This window comes from Schistocerca cancellata, chromosome 7 (genome assembly GCF_023864275.1).
Source record: "Schistocerca cancellata isolate TAMUIC-IGC-003103 chromosome 7, iqSchCanc2.1, whole genome shotgun sequence".
Taxonomy (NCBI): domain Eukaryota; kingdom Metazoa; phylum Arthropoda; class Insecta; order Orthoptera; family Acrididae; genus Schistocerca; species Schistocerca cancellata.
This window is the reverse complement of record NC_064632.1, coordinates 180,110,389-180,134,161: the sequence shown is the minus strand read 5'-3', so window position 1 is coordinate 180,134,161 and position 23,773 is coordinate 180,110,389.

The following is a 23,773-nucleotide window of genomic DNA, read 5'->3' as shown; positions in this document are numbered from 1 at the left end:
TCTGAGACATGCTTTATCCGTGACTGAGTCTGTGTCATCATTCAGTTACACACAGGTATTTCTATGAGTTGGCTGATTCCAACAGTAATTCATTCATATTTTAGTCATAGGATACTAGGATTTTCTCGTTTTATGAAGCGTAAAATTTTACATTTCTGAATATTTAAAGAAATTTGCCAATCTTTGCACCGGTTTGAAATGTTATCAAGATCTGAATGAATATTTATGCAGATGTAGCTTCTTTCAGAGAGTACTTCATTATAGATAACTGCAACATCTGCAAAAATTCTGAGGGTACTGTTCACATTGTCTGCAAGTCCATTAATATATGATATGAACGACAGGGGTTCCAACACGCTTCCCAGGGACACATCGGAAGTCACTTGTACATCTGACACTGACTCTCCTTCCAAAATCACATGCTGCGTCCCCCCTACCAAAAAGCCTTCAATCCAATCATAAATTTCACTTGATGCTCCATATGATTGCACTTATGACAATAAGCGCAGGTGTGATACTGAGTCAAATGCTTTTCGGAAATCAAGAAGTATTGCATCTACCTGACTGTGTTGATCCAAAGCTTTCAGTCTGTCTTGTGAGAAAAGTGCTAGTAGGGTATGCATGATCGATGTTTTCGAAATCCATGCTGGTTCGCATTGAGGTGGACATTCTGTCAAGATACCTTATTATGTTTGAGCTCAGAATATATTCTAAGTTTCTACAACAAACTGATGTCAAGAATGTTGCACGGTAGTTTTGTAGATCACTTGTACTGCCCTTCTTGTATATGGATGTAACTCGTCCTTTTTTTTCCAAGAACTGAGCACGGTTTTTGTTCGAGGGATCTACGACAGATTATAGAGGGACTAACTCAGCCGCAAATTCAGGATTCCATCTAACAGGGATTGCATCACGCCCTGGAGTTTTGTTCAGTTTCAAGGATGTCGGCTTTTTCTCAACACCACTGATACTAATACTGATTTAACACTCTTTTCACTTGCACGAGGATTAAGATGCGGATAATTACTGGCGCTATTCCCTCATACACTTATCGCATGTTTACATTCGTCAGCCGTCCGACAAATTAGATGCGGTCATCACTGATTTTCTATACTGGATCAATATCTCAGAAAGCGAAGACAAAATTTTAATTTTTGTTAATTTTATTTGTTTCTGTAAGTATGAATCGCATTGTTTCTCAAAACAGCCGCTTTTAAATTATATACGAGGGTAATCACAAAAGTAAGGTCTCCTATTTTTTTTATAAGTACATAACGTGTTTATGGTTCAAATGGCTCTGAGCACTATGGGACTCAACTGCTGAGGTCATTAGTTCCCTAGAACTTAGAACTAGTTAAACCTAACTAACCTAAGGACATCACAAACATCCATGCCCGAGGCAGAATTCGAACCTGCAATCGTAGCGGTCTTGCGGTTCCAGACTGCAGCGCCTTTAACCGCACGGCCACTTCGGCCGGCAGACATGTTTATTTATACAATGGTTTACATCAGTTTACAGCTTGAACATTTAGCTATTTTTCGACATAATCAACATTTCTGTCGCTGAATTTTTGTAGACGCTGTGGCAGTTTTTGTATGCCCATGTCATACCAGCTCGCCGCCATGCAGTTCAGAAAGTTATGAACCTCTTCCTTCACCCTGTAGTCGGAGCTGAATCGCTGGGACCACAATAAACGCTGACGGGTACAGTGAGACTCTTAAAAAACTAAATGGACAATTCAGAACTAGAGAAGAGGAATACTGAACAATGGCGTACACAACTCCATGACAACGCTCGCCCACACATCGCTCGGCAAACCGTTGCTTTCCTGCAACAGCTTCAGTGGAACATAATCACCAACCTACCCTATAGTCCTGACATGGCGACCAGTGACTATCACCCGTTCCCTAGGTTAAAAGAACATTTGGCCGGAAACCGATTCAGCTCCCACGACGAGGTGAAAGAAGAGGTTCATGACTTACTGAACATCATGGCGGCGAGCTGGTATGACATGGGCATACAAAAACAGCCACAGCGTCTACAAAAACGCATCGACAGAAATGGCGATTATGTCGAAAAATAGCTAAATGTTCAAGCTGTAAACTGATGAAAACCATTGTAGGAATAAACAGGTCTATGTACACTACTGATCATTAAAATTGCTACACCACGAAGATGACGTTCTACACACGCGAAATTTAACCGACAGGAAGAAGATGCTGTGATATGCAAATGATTAGCTTTTCAGAGCATTCACAGAGAGTTGACGCCAGTGGCGACACCGACGACGTGCTGACATGACGTAAGTTTCCAACCGATTTCTCATACACAAACAGCAGTTGACCGGCGTTGCCTGGTGAAACGCCGAAGGAGTGGCCGTGCGGTTCTAGGCGCTACAGTCTGGAGCCGAGCGACCGCTACGGTGGCAGGTTAGAAACCTGCCTCGAGCATGGATGTGTGTGATGTCCTTAGGTTAGTTAGGTTTAATTAGTTCTAAGTTCTAGACGACTGATGACGTTAGAAGTTAAGTCGCATAGTGCTCAGAGCAAAGCCATTTGAACCTGGTGAAACGTTGTATGGAATCGGTGGGTTCAGGAGGGTAATACGGAACGCCGTGCTGGATCCCAAAGGCGTCATATCACTAGCAGTTTTTATGACAGGCGTCTTATCCGCATGGCTGTAAGGGATCGTGCAGCCATGTCTCGAGCCATGAGTCAACAAATGGGGGCGTTTGCAAGACAACAACCATCAGCAAGAACAGTTCGACGACGTCTGCAGCCGCATGGACTATCAGCTCGGAGACCATGGCTACGGTTACCCTTGACTGTGCATCACAGACAGGAGCGCCTGCGATGGTGTACTCAACGACGAACCTGGGTGTACGAATGGCAAAGCCTCATTTTTTCGTATGAATCCAGGTTCTGTTTACAGAACCATGATGGCCGAATCCGTGTTTGCCGACATCGTTGTGAACGCACATTGGATAGTACAGGGTACCATTGGTTACACGTCTCGGTCGCCTCTTGTTCGCATTGACGTAACTTTGAATAGTGGACGTTACAATTAAGATGTGTTACGACCCGTGGCTCTACCCTTCATTCGATCCCTGCGAAACCCTACATATCAGCAGGATAATGCACGACTGCATGTTGCAGGTCCTGCATGGGCCTTTCTGGATACAGAAAATGTTCGACTGCTGCCCTGGACAACACATTCTCCAGATCTCTCACCAATTGAAAGCGTCTGGTCATTGGTGGCCGAGCAACTGGCTCGTCACAATACGCCAGTCATTACTCTTGTTGAACTGTGGTATCGTGTTGAAGCTGCATGGGAGCTGTACATGTACACGCCATTCAATCCCTGTTTGACTCAATGCCCAGATGATCAAGGCCGTTATTACGGCCAGAGGTGGTTGTTCTGGGTACTGATTTCTCAGGATCTATGCTCCTAAATTGCGTGAAAATGTAATCACATCTGAGTTCTAGTGTAACATATTTGTGCAATGAATACCCGTTTATCATATGCATTTCTTCTTGGTGTAGCAATTTTAATGGACAGTAGTGTACTGATAAAAAAATAGGAGACATTACTTTTGGGATTACCCTCGTATATACCATATCTTTCTGCGAAAACCAATAGTGTAAATACAGCAGGCGGACAAGAACATGGAAACACGAAGAAGACAACTCATTAGCATTCCTAATACGGTGCACTAGCTGTTGGTAAAAACAGCTTCCAGTCGTCTCGGAATGGATAAATGCAGGTCTTTTCTGGTCTTCAAGGGAGTCTTACAATTCCTGCAAGATATGGAAATTTCAGGCAATGACGGTAGTGCCGGATAGCGATCGCACACCCTCCTCTCCAAAGCAGACCACAAAGGCTCAATAGTATTGAGATCCGGTGACTGGTGGCCGAGAGTGATCAGACAGTTCATCATCGTACTCACGAAACCAGTTCTGGACTATGCCAGCTGTGTGAGTAGCGGTCCTGCTGTCTTGGAACACAGAATCACTATTGGGGAACGAACTCCTTACCATGGGATGGACTTGATCTCATAATCCTTGGCAGTAATGCGACCTGGCACAGATACCATGGGGCCCATGGAATAGAATGATATGGCCGCCCAATCACCACTGAAACTCCGCCTTGTTTCATTCTTGGGAAGTAAACTCGGTAAGAAAATGAAAACTGTTTCCAACAAGATCCATCCGACTTCTTTCTACACTCCTGGAAATTGAAATAAGAACACCGTGAATTCATTGTCCCAGGAAGGGGAAACTTTATTGACACATTCCTGGGGTCAGATACATCACATGATCACACTGACAGAACCACAGGCACATAGTCACAGGCAACAGAGCATGCACAATGTCAGCACTAGTACTGTGTATATCCACCTTTCGCAGCAATACAGGCTGCTATTCTCCCATGGAGACGATCGTAGAGATGCTGGATGTAGTCCTGTGGAACGGCTTGCCATGCCATTTCCACCTGGCGCCTCAGTTGGACCAGCGTTCGTGCTGGACGTGCAGACCGCGTGAGACGACGCTTCATCCAGTCCCAAACATGCTCAATGGGGGACAGATCCGGAGATCTTGCTGGCCAGGGTAGTTGACTTACACCTTCTAGAGCACGTTGGGTGGCACGGGATACATGCGGACGTGCATTGTCCTCTCGGAACAGCAAGTTCCCTTGCCGGTCTAGGAATGGTAGAACGATGGGTTCGATGACGGTTTGGATGTACCGTGCACTATTCAGTGTCCTCTCGACGATCACCAGTGGTGTACGGCCAGTGTAGGAGATCGCTCCCCACACCATGATGCCGGGTGTTGGCCCTGTGTGCCTCGGTCGTATGCAGTCCTGATAGTGGCGCTCACCTGCACGGCGCCAAACACGCATACGACCATCATTGGCACCAAGGCAGAAGCGACTCTCGTCGCTGAAGACGACACGTCTCCATTCGTCCCTCCATTCACGCCTGTCGCGACACCACTGGAGGCGGGCTGCACGATGTTGGAGCGTGAGCGGAAGACGGCCTAACGGTGTGCGGGACCGTAGCCCAGGTTCATGGAGACGGTTGCGAATGGTCCTCGCCGATACCCCAGGACCAACAGTGTCCCTAATTTGCTGGGAAGTGGCGGTGCGGTCCCCTACGGCACTGCGTAGGATCCTACGGTCTTGGCGTGCATCCGTGCGTCGCTGCGGTCCGGTCCCAGGTCGACGGGCACGTGCACCTTCCGCCGACCACTGGCGACAACATCGATGTACTGTGGAGACCTCACGCCCCACGTGTTGAGCAATTCGGCGGTACGTCCACCCGGCCTCCCGCATGCCCACTATACGCCCTCGCTCAAAGTCCATCAACTGCACATACGGTTCACGTCCACGCTGTCGCGGCATGCTACCAGTGTTAAAGACTGCGATGGAGCTCCGTATGCCACGGCAAACTGGCTGACACTGACGGCGGCGGTGCACAAATGCTGCGCAGCTAGCGCCATTCGACGGCCAACACCGCGGTTCCTGGTGTGTCCGCTGTGCCGTGCGTGTGATCATTGCTTGTACAGCCCTCTCGCAGTGTCCGGAGCAAGTATGGTGGGTCTGACACACCGGTGTCAATGTGTTCTTTTTTCCATTTCCAGGAGTGTATTTCTCCATGTGCCAGATATTATGGCTTCGGTACCACGTTTCCCTGTTACGCGCATTTCCATCACAGTTGAGTTGTTTTGCAGTTCCAGCTCGCCGTACAATTCCCTGCTTATCGAGCTCCTTCGCATTGTTTTGGTGCCGACAGGGTACGCCACTGCGACATTCAGTTCTGCAGTGACTTTTGCAGATGTCCTCTAAATTTACGTCCCACTCCTCTTCAGTCACCTCCTGTCACGGTCACTCGACACTCACTTTTATCCGCGTTGGTGCTTAGCGGACGATGTTTTCCCGCTTACCCTGTCTGCGGTATAAATTTTCAATACTGTGTCTCTTGAAACAACAGACAGTTCCGCTATCTTGGCAACAGTAGTGCCCACCATGCGGGCACCAAAATTTGCCCACGTTCGAGTTCACTTAGTTCCAGCATACAGCATACACAACTACACACCCCACAGGTGGGACCACGAGTGACTAAAACTAAAAACTGAACACCTCCCGAACAGACCATGAAGGCCCAACGGAACCGGTCGGCCGCCGTGTCATCCTCAACCCACAGGCGTCACTGAATGCAGATATGCAGGGTCACGTGGTCAGCTCACGTTCTCCCGACCGTATGTCGGTTTCCGACTCCGGAGCCGCTACTTCTCAGTCAAGTAGCTCCTCAGTTTGCCTCACAAGGGATGAGTGCACCCCGCTTGCCAACAGCGCTCGGCAGACCGGATGGTCGCCCATCGAAGTCCTCGCCCAGCCCGACAAAACTTAACTTCGGTGAGATACATGTACATCCACTGCAACAAGGCCGTTGGCACCACGAGTGACGTTCCAACATAAACAGGACACTGCACAGGTGCCGCTCGTTGTCAAATACAGCGTCGCAACGTGCATGTACGACTAGCATCTGGATTCATGTTCAAGCAAACATTTCTCGCAATGTTTCCTTTTTTTTCAGCTCCTGTATTTTTTTCCTTTCTGGTGGTCGTACCGCACCTTAAAAAATTTTTTTTCGGAAGAATTCAACAGCGCCGTGAGGTAGTGAAATTTGCTATTCATTAACATTCAGGACCAAAGAGAGGCGTTAGGCGAGGAATCTGATCAATACGTGCAATGGGACATTGTTACGTGTGTATTTTTTTAAAAATTTTCGTGAAGTAACAGTAGTATCATAATCTAAAATGAACAGATAATCATCTTTAATTTGCACATCGCGGAATTCCGGCATCGCACAGCCATTGCTATTACGGAAGCTTGGAATATAGCCACAAAATAAGCATACTGTTTATTAATTGTTATCTACTTAAATAGGTTAGATATTTCTTTTGTAATAAATCAAAAGTAGTGTGTTTCAATATTGTTGACTTCGTTATTAATAAAATACACTTTATATCCCGTCATCCTAAAGCGGACTGCCTTAGCCACGTTTATTAATGTTTCCTAATGAACCCTCTTAATTTATCAGAGGCTGTTGTAGTACAAAGAACTTAATAACAGTTTGGCTATCGAATTACTCTATTTCTGTAATCTGAAATTCACCTACATTAATTTTTTGAGTGAGTACGTCTTGGTTGTTATTACGCACTGCAACAACAAAGACCACTTCGAAATTAATTTTTTTCCCTTGCTTGCTTTCCGACAATTTTTCTGGTAAAAACATAGACGTGCACATGAACTAAGATTCAATGAATATTACGAAATAATTAGAGGTTGAAATTTTGCGCATTGTAAATACAAACATTAAAAAGAGTATTCCATCACCCCGGTTCCCAGGACTCCTGAAGACACAGCCCCTTTAACTGTTCATAGATGTCACTAAACTCACCCAAATATGTAAACAACCATGCATGACCAGCGCCTATTAGACGGAGGGGGTCCGACAGCCGAGCAGTTCCAGTCATCAACCACGAAGGAGCTACACGGCTTTTGTTGTCTCTAGTTCAACCATGCCTAGACGGTCAATACCGCGGTTCCATCGCGTCCGCATTGTTACTTTGTTCCAGGAAGGGCTCTCAAAAAGGGAAGTCTCCAGGCGTCTCGGAGTGAACCAAAGCGATGTTGTTCGGACATGGAGAAGATACAGAGAGACAGGAACTGTCAATGACGTGCCTCGCTCAGGCCGCCGAAGGGCTACTACTGCAGTGGATGACCGCTACCTACGGATTATGTTTCGGAGGAGCCCTTACAGCAGCGTCACCATGTTGAATAATGTTTTTCGTACAGCCACAGGACGTCGTGTTACGATTCAATCTGTGCGCAATAGACTGCATGACGCGCAAGTACACTCCCGACCTCCATGACGATATCCATCTTCGCAAACAAGATACGAAGTAGCGCGGTACAGATGGGCCCAACAACATGCCGAATGGACCGCTCAGGATTGGCGTCACGTTCTCTTCACTGATGAGTATCGCATATGCCTTCAACCAGACAATCGTCGGAGACGTGTTTGGAGGCAACCCGGTCAGGCAGCCAGCCGCTGTGGCCGAGCAGTTCTAGGCGCTTCAGTCCGGAACCGCGCTGCTGCTACGGTCGCAGGTTCGAATCCTGCCTCGCGCATGGATTTGTGTGATAGCATTAGGTTAGTTAGGTTTAAGAAGTTCTAAGTTCCAGGGGACTGATCACCTAAGAAGTTAAGTCGCATAGTGCTTAGAGCCATTTTGAACAGGTCAGGCTGAACGCCTTAGACACACTGCCCAGCGAGTGCAGCAAGGTGGAGCTTCGCTGCTGTTTTGCGGTGGCATTATGTGAAGTTGCGTACACCGCTGATGGTCATGAAAGGCGCCGTAACGGCTGTACGATACGTGAGTGCAACCATATCGGCAGCATATTGGCGAGGCATTCGTCTTCATGGACGACAATCCGCGCCCCCATCATGCACATCTTGTGAATGACTTCCTTCAGGATAACGACATCGCTCGAATGGAGTGGTCATCATGTTCTCCAGGGATGAACCCTATCGAGCATGGCTGGGATAGATTGAAAAGGGCTGTTTATGGACGATGTGACTCACCAACTACTCTGAGGGATATACGCCAAATCGCCGTTGAGGGACAATCTGGATCTACAGTGCCTTGATGAACTTGTGGATAGTATACCACAACGAATACAGGCATGCATGAATGCAAGAGGGCGTCCTACTGGACAGGTACCGGTGTGTACAGCAATCTGGACCACCACCTCTGAACGTCTCGCTGTACGGTGGAACAACATGCAATGTGTGGTTTTCATGAGCAATAAAAAGTGCGGATATGGTATTTAAGTTGATCGCTATTCCATTTTTTCTGTACAGGTTCCGGAACTCTTGGAACCGAGGTGATTCAAAACGTTTTTTGATGTGTGTACTTATTTCTAAATTCGAAGCCGCTCGCAGTGGCTGCGTGGTTAGAGGCGCCATGTCACGGACTGTGCGGCCCCTCGCGCGGGAGTTTCGAGTCCTCCCTTAGGTATGGGTGTGTGTGTTGTTCTTACCATAAGTTAGTTTAAATAGTGTGTAACACTAGAGGCCGGTGACCTCAGCAGTTTGGTCCTTCAGGAATCACACACATTTGAACATTTTTCTAAATTCGAAGTGAACGAACCAGCTTACCATTAATTCAGTATAATCTGTGACTAACTTTCACTGGCGGACATTATAGAAAACACAGAATTCAAACTTGACCGTTGGTGGACGTATGTTTTGCTGTGTGGTGTGGAAATTTACGATGTCAGTGTTTCCTGGTAAGCTAACGCACCTTGTGGGTCCATGAAATCATACTATCCATGAAAACTTGTAGCATAAGCCTATGGGTAACAAAATTTAGTGTCACAAAAGAATGTTTGTTTGGTTCCACATTTTCATATGCGATGAATTCTTTTCGCTGCTTCAGTAACAATAAGTGGTCCCAGGATATGAGTTGGACAATAAACGATTATTATTTTGTTTTGTTTTGTTGCACTTAGGATGATATCCGTTTTGAGTAAAATTTCCAATAGCAAGATTTCATGCAAAATGAGTTTAGACACCAAATTTCCTATAGGATCAGCTCTACTTTTAAAATATTTCGACCATCCACATTCTTTCACAAATAATTTTCTTGGGAGCGTTTCGCGTACGAACTCCTTAGTTTGGTTTCAGTCCACCTTGGTCATCCCAAATAATTTCTTGTTCCTAAGCTTCCGAATCGTACGAAATTGAAAGAGTTTCATGTTTTATGTTGATTTTGCATTTCCTAGTCGAAGTGAAGTTTTGCCGTAAGTTTCTTTTTCCCCTTTCCGTTATTTGTTAGTTGATCTACCCATCAGCATTCTGCAGTAGCAACTGATTTCGAAAGCTTTTATCTATTCTTGTCTGAATTGCTTACCGGTTCACTACAGTTCAATGCTACACTCTGTAAAAAACCTTCAGAAAAAACTTCCTAATACTTAAATTCATATTAGATGTTAACGAACTCCTCTTTTTGAAAACGCTTTCGGTGCTATTGACAGTCCGCATATTATATCCTCTCTTCTTCGGCTATCATCAGTTATTCTGTTGCCCGAATAACAAAATTAATGTCTGTATTTAGTGTCTCACTTTCTAGCCTAATTCACTTAGCAATGCTTGATTTATTCGACTACATTTCATTAACCTTGTTTTTACTTTTATCGACGTTCATCTTAACACTGTGTTTCTGGGTGTCATGCCGAGTTATTGCTTCAATTTTGTGCACACTGTTTCGAAGACAGGCTCAGCCGTCGTCTTCAGGTGCTACGAGTTTGATGTTATGTGTGCTCGTTGCCTGTTCTCCAACCACAATGAACGATCCTTAATCTGGCGCCGGGTTTTATAGCCGAGTTCGATCCCAGACGGCTCTTACGCCCTTTGATACTCTGATTTTTCAGAAGTCTCATTGCGCCTTGAAACGGAGCTCAACAGAGTGAACGGACGATGCAATCAAAATCAAATGCCTGATAAAGAGGTTGAGACTGAGGAAGATATGCTAAAAATCGCTTACCTACCAAAAAACTTGCGTGCCTATGGAGTATCGTCTGAGCTGTGCAACTGTATTCGTAATGTCCTGTCCAAAGGGTAACAGTTCGTAGTAATTGACTAAACTTTAACGAGTATAACACAAGTGATATCTGGTGTTCCCCAGGGAAGTGCTATACGCTTTCTGTTTTTTCTAATATACATAAATTATTTAGTAAACAATCAGAGCAACTATCTTCGATTTTTTGCCGACAATTCTGTTATTTAGCGTATCCTAAAGTCATGAGAATATCAAAACCAATTGCAAAATTATTTAGACAAGATATCTGTATGGTGCGAAAAGCGGCAACTGACTGTGTTTAATGAAAAGCGCGAAGTCATCCAAATGAGTACTAAGAGAAATCCGTTAAATTTCGGTTGCACGATAAATCACACAAATCTAAAGGCCATCAAGTCAACTAAATACTTAGGGACTATATTTACGAATAATTTAAATTCGATCTCGCAACCGCTACGGTTGCAGGTTCGAATCCTGCCTCGGGCATGGATGTGTGTGATGTCCTTAGGTTAGTTAGGTTTAAGTAGTTCTAAGTTCTAAGGGACAGGTGACCTCAGATGTTAAGTCCCATAGTGCTCAGAGCCATTTGAACCATTTTTTTTCGACCGATCTCGTAGACGATATTGTGGGGAAAGATAACCACAGAAATCGGAGTGGCTTCGCGGTTTGAGACGCCATGTCACGAATTGCATGGCCCCTCCCACCGGCGGTTCGAGTCCTCGTTCGGGCATGGGAGTGTGTGTTGTTCTTATCATACATTAGTTAAAGTAGTTATTTACTTATTATTTATTTATTTCATTAACAGTACAGAGTAACCTACCGCGCCGGCCGGTGTGGCCGAGCGTTTCTAGGCGCTTCAGTCTGGAACCGCGCAGCCGCTGCGGTCGCAAGTTCGAATCCTGCCTTGGGCATGGATGTTTGTGATGTCCTTAGGTTAGTTAGGTTTAAGTAGTTCTAAGTTCTATGGGACTGATGACCTCAGATCTCAAGCCCATAGTGCACAGAGCCATTTGAACCATTAACCTACCGCCTTGAAATGTAACGTGGGGCGGATGCTTCTGAATCTAATGGGAAAGACTCCTCATTGTTACAGTCTTATTGATATACAGTTGTTAATGCTTTTTTTCAAAATAATATAAAGAACATAATATATAAAGATTTCTCTGAGGTTACAGCGAATTGAATGCTTAACGATTGTTAAAATGGTTCCATATAATTTGTTACTACCTAGTTGATGAGAATATAATTTATACAATGCAAATGTCAAAGAAAATAATGAAAAAGAAAATGTAACACAATGAGCGTTGATAAGAATAATTTGTAATATATAGAGGGAAGTGATATGCTGTATTTGGATGAGTAATACAGTCTAAGCAGCATGTTGGTTAGTAATGGCCTATTTCTATCTATTTCAGATGAGAAGGTCTCGGTACAACCTCGAGCTATTCTCATCTGAAATGGTTTGCGCTAGTGTTTAAGCAGTGTGTAGGTCTAGGGACCGATGACCTCAGCAGCACGGTTCCTTAGGAATTCATATACATTTGAACATTTTTTAAAATCATTTTGTCGTCAGAACACTTAGAAGTTGCAGATGGTCTACTAAAGAGACCCTAACATTATGCTGGTCCTAATTCTTCTAGAATATTGCTCTGCAGTATCGGGTGCGTATCAGGTGCACTCACAGAGGTCATCGAAAAATGACAAGGAAGAGGATCTAGATTCCTATTATCGCAAAACAGGGGTGAGAGTGGCGCGGATATGATACGCAAGGTGGGGTGACAATCTCCAAAACGAAGTTTTTCGTTGCTGCGAGATCTTCACGAATTTTCAGCCACCAATTTTCACCTCTGAATCCGAATATATTTCGTTAACTCTAACCTCGATAGGAAGAAATGCTCTTCGAAACAAACTAAGACAAATAAGAGCCAACACGGAATGATTTATGTGTTCGTTTTTCCCGATCGCCGTTGGAGATAGATCGGCAGAGAAACTGTTTGAAGGTGGTTCGCTGAGCCCTCTGCCAGGCATTTAATTGTGAACTGCACAGAAGTAGTAATGTAAGTGTACATGAGTCTACCTTATCATGGCCCAATATTCGGAAAGATGGGTACACTACTACGAAAACATAGCATCCTGTGTTTTTCGCTCCCTTCAACTCAGATTAAAGGCATTCTTTGTAATGTTGAAAATGATCTAGGTCCCCCAAAGTCTCATGTGTGTCGCACTGCATTTCAGTGTGGCGTGTCTTACGTGGGTCAGACTATCACACCAGTCGAGGAGAGATGCAATGAACAGCAGTGACATTTCATACTAAACCAGCTAGGCAAATCAGCTGTTGCCGAGCACTCAAAAATGGTTCAAATGGCTCTGAGCACTATGGGACTTAACTACTGAGGTCATCAGTCCCCTAGAACTTAGAACTACTTAAACCTAACTAACCTAAGGACATCACACACATCCATGCCCGAGGCAGGATTCGAACCTGCGACCGTAGCGGTCACGCGGTTCCAAACTGACGCGCTTAGAACCGCACGGGCCGAACACTCTCTCGAATATTATCACGGAATGCAATAGGGTGAGATCAGTACCGTAGTGCAAACACCAAGTTTCTGGGACGGCATAATTACAGACTTATAGAAATAAAGATGTCAGAAAACCTTATAAAACAGGGGCGGCGGTTTTTATTTCAAATAACGCTTGGGATACGGCGCTCTGTTCAGGGTACAGTGGAGTTATTCCACTCATTTCAGCTTTAAGCCCTGTATAATATGACATGAAACCTTTTATTAAAAAATGTATCAGTGTGAAACAATTACGGTATGTTAATTGCGAATATATTCCAGTACGTAAAAGGTTTAAATTCCTTTACACGAGCAAATTATTAGACAAACATCTTAAGAAGGCAGAAGTCAAGGTGGGTAAAAATGGTGGGGCTACTGCACCCAGTCAAGAGGATATTCCGACCAGCGTATTCCTGTGTCAAAATCACAAGCATTTAGCAGAAGTAAACATTTTTCTTCCTTTTGCACCTATACACACTTCGTGAAACAATATAGCACATTGCTGACTCTTTATCCATCCAGAGGAGCTATCTACAACACGTGTTACTGCTTGTTTGATATCTTCCTCGGACCACGAATCACTTGGCTGTTTTCGCTTTGAACATAGGGCCATCTGAAAACAGACCAAGGAAACGTGTTCTCTAGAATTTCGTAGTAAACCATTAATTAAACTAATAATTTGACTGAGCAGAAATAAACAGACCTGTAAGGGGCGAAATAGCCCCATGTGCTGACATTTCGAAAGAAGCAGCAAATCAGACCTTTGCGGAAAAAGCCAGCAATATTTGTTGATACACACCCTATATAACCTGTGTTCTTATGCAAGTAACAATAATAGTTAAAAATTTCACGTTATTATGCATGGTGCACCTTAATTCGTTAGGTTGTGTTCTTTAACTGTGGCAATAAACCACCACAGTTCGTTTGCCTTTAGAATTTATTCTTCTTTCAATAATGTAGCAGAAAACACCCTTCCTACAACACATGTGGCGACAGAGAGATACTGGCACAAACGTAAGGCAAAAGACCTTGACTCTGCGAGGAACTAATGCACTATTGCAACATTCTTATTTCAGGATATTAGCTGCTTGAGTGGAATACCCCGCTGTACCCTATTAAAATCTAGCCGGACAGCACATCCACTAGACTTGAAAGACGTTGAGAGAACTTGCGTTTCACGAAATATCAGTGAGTTCTCTGCAAACCAAGAGTGTCAAAGAGCGTAGTGGTCGTCTGGAACCAAAGTCGGGTGTGAACAGTGATATGAGAACAGCAGTAGTTCACAGTCTGGTTGGAGTCCAGGCAGCGAGTACACGCAACAGCAAAACTTCGCAGCACCTGAAGACGACCGCTTGGTGCATAAAACGGAGACAACAATTAGACGGAACACCCTGTAGAATACCATTAATCAATAGTGTGAGATAATCTGAGATACCACAATGTTCATCTTATAACCTCTTTTTGAAATACTACCCGCTCCGTTCAAGCGCTCTTCCAAGTCCTTTGTCGTCTATAACAGTACTACAGTGTCACCGGGCACCTCAAATTTTACTACTTGCTGTTTATTGTTATTATTATTGTTATATAATAATAATAATTATTATTATTATTATTACTGCAGGAATAATTAATACAAAGATCAGTTAATAACATCATTCTGCTGTAATCGGCCGGCCGGTGTGGCCGTCCGGTTCTAGGCGCTTCAGTCTGGAACCGCATGGCCGCTACGGTCGCAGCTTCGAATCCTGCCTCGGGAATGGATGTGTGTGATGTCCTTAGGTTAGTTAGGTTTAAGTAGTTCTATGTTCTAGGGGACTGACGACCACAGATGTTAAGTTCCATAGTGCTCAGAGCCATTTGAACCATTTGCTGTATTCGTGTTATCTTCTACCATGCGTGATTATTCAGGGGATTCTCCTTAGGCGCACTGCGATGCTCTGTTGTTTCGCTAATGTGGTCTTTCCAGGAACGTCGAGGTGTGCCGCATTTACGTTCGCCACCAATCATCTGCCATTCTTAACTAATGTTCATTCTTCTTTAACCATTTTCTCTCAATTCTATCACTTGAAACACAATAATCGATATTACTTATAATTGTGTTATTGATTTCTTTGTCTATTTGTATTTAAAGTGACTTTTGTATCACCAGGCTGTTCGAAGTAACATCTTCCCCAATGTGTGATTCATTATGTATGACCACTTATGTAACTGTAATTAATCTATCGATCAAATTTTCGAAAGTAATATGGTATAAAAGAATAGAGATGTTAAAAACGTTACTTGTAATACTGGTTCATGCATATGGCATGTTAGTTTGTAATAATGCAAAACATGGAGGGAAGCTCCTCTGCAACCAAACTGGCTTGGCGGGAATAGAAAAGGTGGATCTGGCGGTCGAACTGCGGAGCTGCTTTGTGGCATGAGTCAGTCGGTGGTTATCCGTCAGTTAGTGCGTATATTGTGAACTGAACGAGGCAAGAAGAACTGCAACAGCCTCGGATGTGGACGTAATTTGGCGTATTACTCATGACATATTTGACTTGCTGTGTACCACGAAAATCCGACACTAAGGAGAGAATTTTTGGAGCTGATTAAACAGCAAGAGCCACGAATACTTTTCCGTCTTTTTTTAATACCGCAGAGACCGAGACTGCCACCATCTTCAACTAAAACTATAGGTTGTGTACAACATAATTGTATGGATCAGTTATGCGTTTTCGTTTTTAATAATCGGTTTGTTTTCTGTAAACTTTTTGTTGAACACCCGTATTTTACCCTAAGTCGTTTATCTAGACAGGGCGTATCCCAAATGCTACGGTATTTCCGAGTATCGTATTTTATTGTGCTGAAAAGTCATTTCAGTACATTTTCACTGCAATTAATACACTTCGTAGAGTAATAAATTTCATAATAATTCACTGAGCGTAATCTAGTAGCATAAAGATTAATTATTTTGCAGGTTGCGAAGTAAAAGTGTTTGAAATTTCAGGTGTATATAATTAATTGTCTTTCTCATATTGTGTTGTGACTGAAGTGTTCAACCTCTATCTTAGTTTAATGATAGATTATTTTCTGGGTTCCCAAGCTAATAGCTGGACCAGATTTAAATTTCATATTACAGTAACAGTAACCCAGAAGTACAACTTAAATTCTTACATCTTTGATCTCCTATAGTAAGCAAATAACTACAACTATTCAAACTGTACGAGACTCGGGAGTCACACGTCTTATCTGAGCTAAATATATGTGAGGAAGTGAATGCACCGGCCGGAGTGGGCGAGCGGTTCTAGGCGCTTCAGTCTGGAACCGCGCGACCGCTACGGTCACAGGTTCGAATCCTGTCTCGGGTATGGATGTGTGTGATGTCCTTAGGTTAGTTAGGTTTAAGTAGTTCTAAGTTCTAGGGGACTGATGACCTCAGAAGTTAAGTCCCATAGTGTTCAGAGCATTTTTTTTGAAGTGAATGCTCCTTGAGAATACAAATAATAATCGGTAAAAATTATTCGAGAACTATTTCAATCGCAGTGATTTCCAATACTGAAAGTGACAGAAGAACGCCTTGTCCAAGTTATAAGTCTTCCACTAATAACAACCACTTAGGTATAATGATTATCTTCCTACTGTAATGTACAGATAATAAGCGTTACTGAGATCCAGTTGTTGCCTAAACTCATTTATACTCCTCCGTGTAGTTCACGTCAAACCACTGTTACATTACTCGTTAAATTGCGCCACTGTGTTGCATCTCATCAGCAAAACATAATTTAAATATCATGTAAAGTCAACCCCAATAGCTAACTTCCTTTATGCGCCATGCTAGTACTTCGTATAACTTTACCTAACTAGGCTGGCGACAGTTCTGTTTTACGTAAGTGCAGTTTACTTTATTACTAATAGAACCTTGGTTCGACTCCCGTTTGTCCTGCTACTGCTTCCCTTCGATAGAAATCTCTAGAGAACCAAAAACAGTCCGATATCTTTCCACTATGCAATATCACGGTCAAATAAGTATCCTTTCACAGCAGTAACATTATCAGTGTATTGCTAATTTGGTAGTACTCGGCAGTGCTATAAACTCTTTTATCTTACTTCATTCTACGTCTTACTTCATCTTTTTATCGTTTATTGATATTCTGGTACTCCTTCGCAATTAATCCACTTCCACAGCTGTTACTCTTCCTTTTAGGTCAGCGTTTAAATCTATAAAACTGATTCATAACGTAGGACAGATTCAAACATTAGCTTACCCACTTATTTCTGATTATAGGCCCGCGAAAAAAAAATTCATACAACCTATTACTTTTGTGATTTGCTGTATTCTGTATTCACTTCTCTATTACCCGATCTGCTTTAGTCAATATGTACATATATTCCTGTCTCGTAACAGCTGGGTCATTGACGTTTACCTCAAATTCAGTCACTGGTCACTGCCCGGTATGGTTTGTATTAGACATACAAAACGACGCACCACGAAACTCAGTGGGTGTGATGTGCATGTACAGACGAACAAATGAAAACAATTTTTAAAAAATGGATGATTTATTCAAGGGAAGCTTCACAAATTGAGCAAGTCAGTGACGCGTTGGTCTATCTGTGACATTGATCGACAAGACTTGTTGGTTGTCCTATTGATGGATTTCATGTCAAATTCTGCCGAAATGGCGAGTTAGGTCAACAGATCCCGACCTGGTTGAAGGGTTCTGTCCATAATGCCCGAAACGTTCCCAGTTGGGGAGAAATGCAGCGAGCTTCTTGCCTAGACAGACTCTAGTGGGCACAGAGTAGAAACTATCGCCGTTTGCAGGCTGGCATATATTGCTGAAATGTAAGGCGCAGCATGGCTTGCCATGATGGGCAACAAAACTGGGCGTAGAATGTCGAGACGTACCAAATGGTTCAAATGGCTCTGAGCACTATGGAACTCAACATCTGAGGTCATCAGTCCCCTAGAACTTAGAACTACTTAAACCTAACTAACCTAAGGACATCACACACATCCATGCCCGAGGCAGGATTCGAACCTGCGGCCGTAGCTGTCGCTCGTTTCCGGAATGAAGGGCCTAGAACCGCTCGGCCACAGGCTCGAGACGTATCGCTGTGCTGGAAGGGTGCTGCGGATGACGACGAAAGGGGTCCTGCTACGAAAGGAATTAGCATCCCAGCTCATCAGTCCTAGCTGTCGACCCATATTGCGGTCGAGAGTCAGGCTTTTATACCTACGCTGTCCGGGTCGCCTCCGGACATGTTTTCTGTGGTCATTACGGTTCAATTCGAAGCGAGTCTCATCACTTCAGTCAATGCGTTTCCAGGCCGAAGACGTGCCTGAAGACGCTCTGGATAGTGGTGGGATACCATCCTAATTACCTGACACCATACAGCCTTACAACAAGGACTGATGGTCTGTGGGGAAAAGGGGCTATTTCTTTTCGTAGGAGACTGGGGGCTGTTTTGGGGAAGGAGACCAGACAGCGAGGTCATCTGTCTCATCGGATAGGGAAGGACGGGGAAGGAAGTCGGCCGTGCCCTTTCAAAGGAACCATCCCGGCATTTGCCTGGAGCGATTTAGGGAAATCACGGAAAACCTAAATCAGGATGGCCGGACGCGGGATTGAACCGTCGTCCTCCCGAATGCGAGTCCAGTGTCTAACCACTGCGCTACCTCGCTCGGCTCGTAGGAGGACTCCTTTGGTTGTCATCGACGGCACCCTAGCACCACAACGGTATGTTCACCATACTCTACGTCCCGCTTTGTTGCACTTCATGGCCAGCCATCTGGGCCTCACATTTCAGCAAGATAACGTCCGCCCACACACAGCAAGAGTTTCTGATGCTTGTATTCGTGCTTTCCAAACCTGCTTTGGCAAGCAAGGCCGCTAGATCTCTCCCCAATTGAGAAAGTATGGAGCATTATGGGTAGGGCGATCCAACCGTCTCGACAGTTTGGCGTTCTAACACATCAGTTTGGCAGAACATGGCGCCTTATCGCTCAGGAGGACATTCAACAACTTTATGAGGCAATGCCAAACCGAGGAAGTCCTTGCGTTATGGCCAGAGGTGGACCAACGCGTTACTGATTCGTTAAGTTTGTGAGGCTCTTTCTCTTGAATAAGTAATACAATTTTTCTGAAATTGTAATCTTAAGTTTGACTGTAGATGTACATTACATCTACCAATTTTCGTTCCATTCGGACGATTCCTTCGTGGTGAATTTTTCCTGTCTTAGAGTGTACATGACCAGCGTTCTCTTGCTATGTGAGAGACGGCGGTTCACCTGGCAGGGCGTGTTTCGGCCGCGGGAGGTCGGCCCGCCTAGAAGGTCGAGTGGGCGAGCGAGAGCACGAGGGCGCCCAGGGGAGCGGCGGCAGCCCCAACAATGTGCGGAGACAAAAGACGGCGCGACACCGAGGACTGGCCGCGCTCGATACCGCGCAGCGCCGCGCCGCGCCGCGCCGCGCCGCGCCTCGCCGTAGCCTTCACGGCCAGCCGAGCACCAGGGGCTGAAGCCGGACGAAGCAAGCGTACCGTCTCTGCAGTCTTATCTGCACAGGGCACTGCTAGCCATTAAAATTGCAACGCCATGATGGCGGCGTGACAGAAAGGCCAAACTGGCGTGAAGCGTGCTACATTAAAGCGCCAAAGAAACTGGTATAGGCATGAGTATTCAAATACAGAGATATGTAAACAGGCAGAATGCGGCGATGTTGTCGGCATTGCCTGTATAAGACAACAAGTGTCTGAGGCAGTTGTTAGATCGGTTACTATTGCTACAGTGGCAAGTTATCGAGATTTAAGGGAGTTTGAACGTGGTGTTAAATGGTCTGCGCAAGGAACACAGCATCTCCCAGGTAGCGATGAAGTGGGGACTTTCCCGTACGACCATTTCACAAGTATACCGTGAAAGCAGGAATCCGGCAAAACATGAAATAACCGACATCGCTGCGGACGGAATAAGATCCTGGAAGAACGGGACCAACTACGATTGACGTGAATTGTTCAACATGACTGAAGTGTAACCCTTCCGCAATTGCTGCAGATTTCAATGCTGGACCGTCAACAAGTGTCAGCGTGCGAACCATTGAACGGAACATCATCAATATCGGCTTTCTGAGCTGAAGTCCCACTTGTGTACCCTTAATGACTGCACGACACAAAGTTTCCCGCTTCGTCTGGGCCCGTCAATACCGACACAGGACTGTTGATAACTGGGAACATGTTGCCTAGTCGGACGAGTCTTGTTTAAAACTGTATCGAGAGGATGTCAGCAGGGGAGTGTTCAAGCTGGTGGAGGCTCTGAGGTGGTGTGGGGAATGTGCAGTTGGAGTGATATTGGACTCCTGATACGTCTAGATATGAGTCTGACAAGTGACACGTACGTAAGCTTCTTGTCTGATCATCTGCATCCATTCAGGTCCATTGTGCATTCGGACAGACTTGGGCAATTCCAGCAGGACAATGCCACACGTCCAGAATTGCTACAGAGTGGCTCCAGCAACACTGTTGTGAGTTTAAACACTTCCGCTGGCCACCAAACTCCCTAGACATGAACATAATTTAGCATATCTGCGATGCCTTGCAACGTGCTGTTCAGAAGAGACCTCCACCCCCTCGTACTCTTACGAATTTATGGACAGCGCTGCAGGATTCATGGCGTCTGTTCCCTCCAGCACTACTTCAGACATTAATCGAGTCCATGCCACGTCGTGTTGCGGCACTTCTGCGTGCTCTCGGGGGCCCTACACGGTATTAGGCAGGAGTACCAATTTCTCTGGCTCTCCACGGTATATGATAGGATAAAAAATAGTTAGCATTTCAACGCAACCATACGAATTACGTAGCAGTAACACCATGTACATCCTGTCCGCAGAAATGTTTCCAAGAAGGGGCAAGATTCCCATATGTCAATTTTTTTGTTTGAGTCATTCTATGAATCTGAAAATGTCTCGTATCCAAAGAACTAAATTTGACAAGATCTTCATATACCTTGCTGTACACTGACAGAAAAAAATCGCAACACCAAAAAATAATTAATGTACAGTAATGAAATTGAGGGAATAGATTTGTCTAGGTAACACATTTAAGTGATTAACACCAAACGTCACAAGTCAATGTAAGCGCGAGATAATCCGTTGCACAAGTGGAACGCTGCTGTATTAACAACCTGTGTACCCGCCAGAATATTAAAGCGAACATGCAAACTCGCATGCATTGTGTTGTGTAGGAGCCACATGTCAGTTTGTGGGCTGGAATTTCATGCCTGTTGCACCGCAGCCACACCAACGGATCAGTGTAATATCGTGTGACCGTAGTCACAACTAAGAAAATGATTATTAAAGCTACAGTGTTTTTCTTGTCGGTCGGTAATGGAAATACGCAGTTTAGCGGAGTCTCAGCAGACAATGATTCTGTGAACTTGTAGAGAATTCCGTAATGAATAAAAAGTCTGTACGCAGATTCCAGGACAGAGCAAGTACACCCTCTGTACCCCCCCCCCCCCACCCACCCTTCCCGAACCCCGCCCTAGCTCTCACCTTTCTTTCTGGGAGGTTATGAACTGGTATTCAGGGTGTAATTATTACGTTTTACAACGTACCACAGTGGTTTAGTAGAGGGAGTCGAGACCAACAAAGTGATACAGAACACTTGCGGTCACTCAAGCCGGCAAACAGCCACAAATTGCTCTACAAAAGAAGTTAAGCTACAGCGCATGCATGCTCCATGAGATTTTCAAGCCGGCCCGTGTGGCCGTGCGGTTCTGGGCGCTTCAGTCTGGAACCGCGTGACCGCTACGGTCGCAGGTTCGAATCCTGCCTCGGGCATGGATGTGTGTGACGTCCTTAGGTTAGTTAGGTTTAAGTAGTTCTAAGTTCTATGGGACTGATGACCACAGATGTTAAGTCCCATAGTGCTCAGAGCCATTTGAATCTTTTTTTTTTTTTTTGAGATTTTCAGTACCCTCTCGCTCTCTTACGCCACTTCGTCATCATTATTAATATAAACTTTCCCGTGACGGTAAGACTTCTGTAAACGTTATGCAAATACTAATTACATTGCACAGCAGAATTAAAGTATCACTGTTTCGAAACCCTTCAATTGCGACCCATTGCGACGCTTTCGTTTGAGATTCGGCTCAGAGGTGTGAAAACCCTTCCTCTGTAACGGTGCAAAAGCAAGGCGCCCTTCTACGTCTACCTCGGGCTTGTCAATCCTTCAACCAACAAGGTGCCATCACGTGCGGAGAAAAGGCCACAGCTCAGAACGTACGAACTGTCCCAGGCGCCTGCAGGCAGAGAACGCTGTTGGTCTTTCACCGCTACGCTGCTGCTCTTGCGCTTCACTGTAGGCCATCCAGAATCAGCCGGTGTCGAAGAGAGTGAAGGTCCGCAAGTGACTAAGACTTCGTCACGGTTTCTGTCTATACAGATACATTTGTGAAATTCTCAGTAAATGCGGACAGGAGCCGCCGAGGGTTTGACCGAATTGGATGGTCTGAGACAGACCTTTTGCGATTTTATTCGCATGTGTCAGCGTCGCATACTCTCGTGATCACGCCAACGGAGAAGACGCAGAATAAGAGGGATGAAAAAGCGTAAGCAAAATTTGCTACTTTCTATCACGTACGAATTTCGACGAATGGTTGTGAACGGCGTCTGGTGGTTCCAGCCTAAACACAAGAGCAAAAATTTTCAGACGTGCTCAACTCCAACTTAGTGCGAGCACTCGATGAGGATGCAACCCCACAACGTCCTTATAGGACGGTTGATCTCCCGAGGATGTCAGGCAGTGTCAAAGGTTATGAACAATGTCTTTCTGTTGTTCATGGCATTGCGAACCGTCGTTTCCGACTGCAAAGTGTTTGGGAATCAACGCCCTATTGAAAGGGGTGGTTTCATTCACTCCATTAAAGCCAAGTCCTGCGGCCTTTTCGTGGCGATTTTGAGCGGCGGTGTGTCTGGCATGTTCCAAGTTGCTGATAAGGAAGCCGCGGGGTTTCTACGCTGTGCGTTGTGGTTGTGACCTCCATTTCAGAGGCGTCAAAAGAAGTTGTGAAATGTGGGTTAGAGGAGGTGTGACGACCTTACGATCGTGCGACCCATACACTATAGAATTAAGTAGAACTGTGATGAAATTTGAGGCCCATGTGACATCTTACAAGCTAAACTGTGGCCTTTTTTTCCGCATCTTAAGTTCTTCCTTAGTGCTTACTACGACCAGTTCTTTCTGTACCACTACACCCATTTTTTCAGAATCATTGTGTGTACTCATAATACACTTCGGTATTTCCACAGCCAAAACATCGTAAAACCTAGTTTCAGTGTCTGTGAAGGACATTTAAATGTTGAATGTAGACTGAAACGTGACTTTCAATTTGGCAGTCTGTCTGTGAAAAACTCGGAAACTAGAATAATCCGCACCGTCCAGTGTTTTGCTTCATTAGTTTAATTCTGGAAAGAAAAGCTGAAGTGATGGATTTAGTTTTTCTCAAATTTAGACCGTCGCCTTGTAGCTTCAAGTTAACCTCACAGGATTTGGTAAAAACATCTGTTAAATAAGCAGTGTATGGTTTC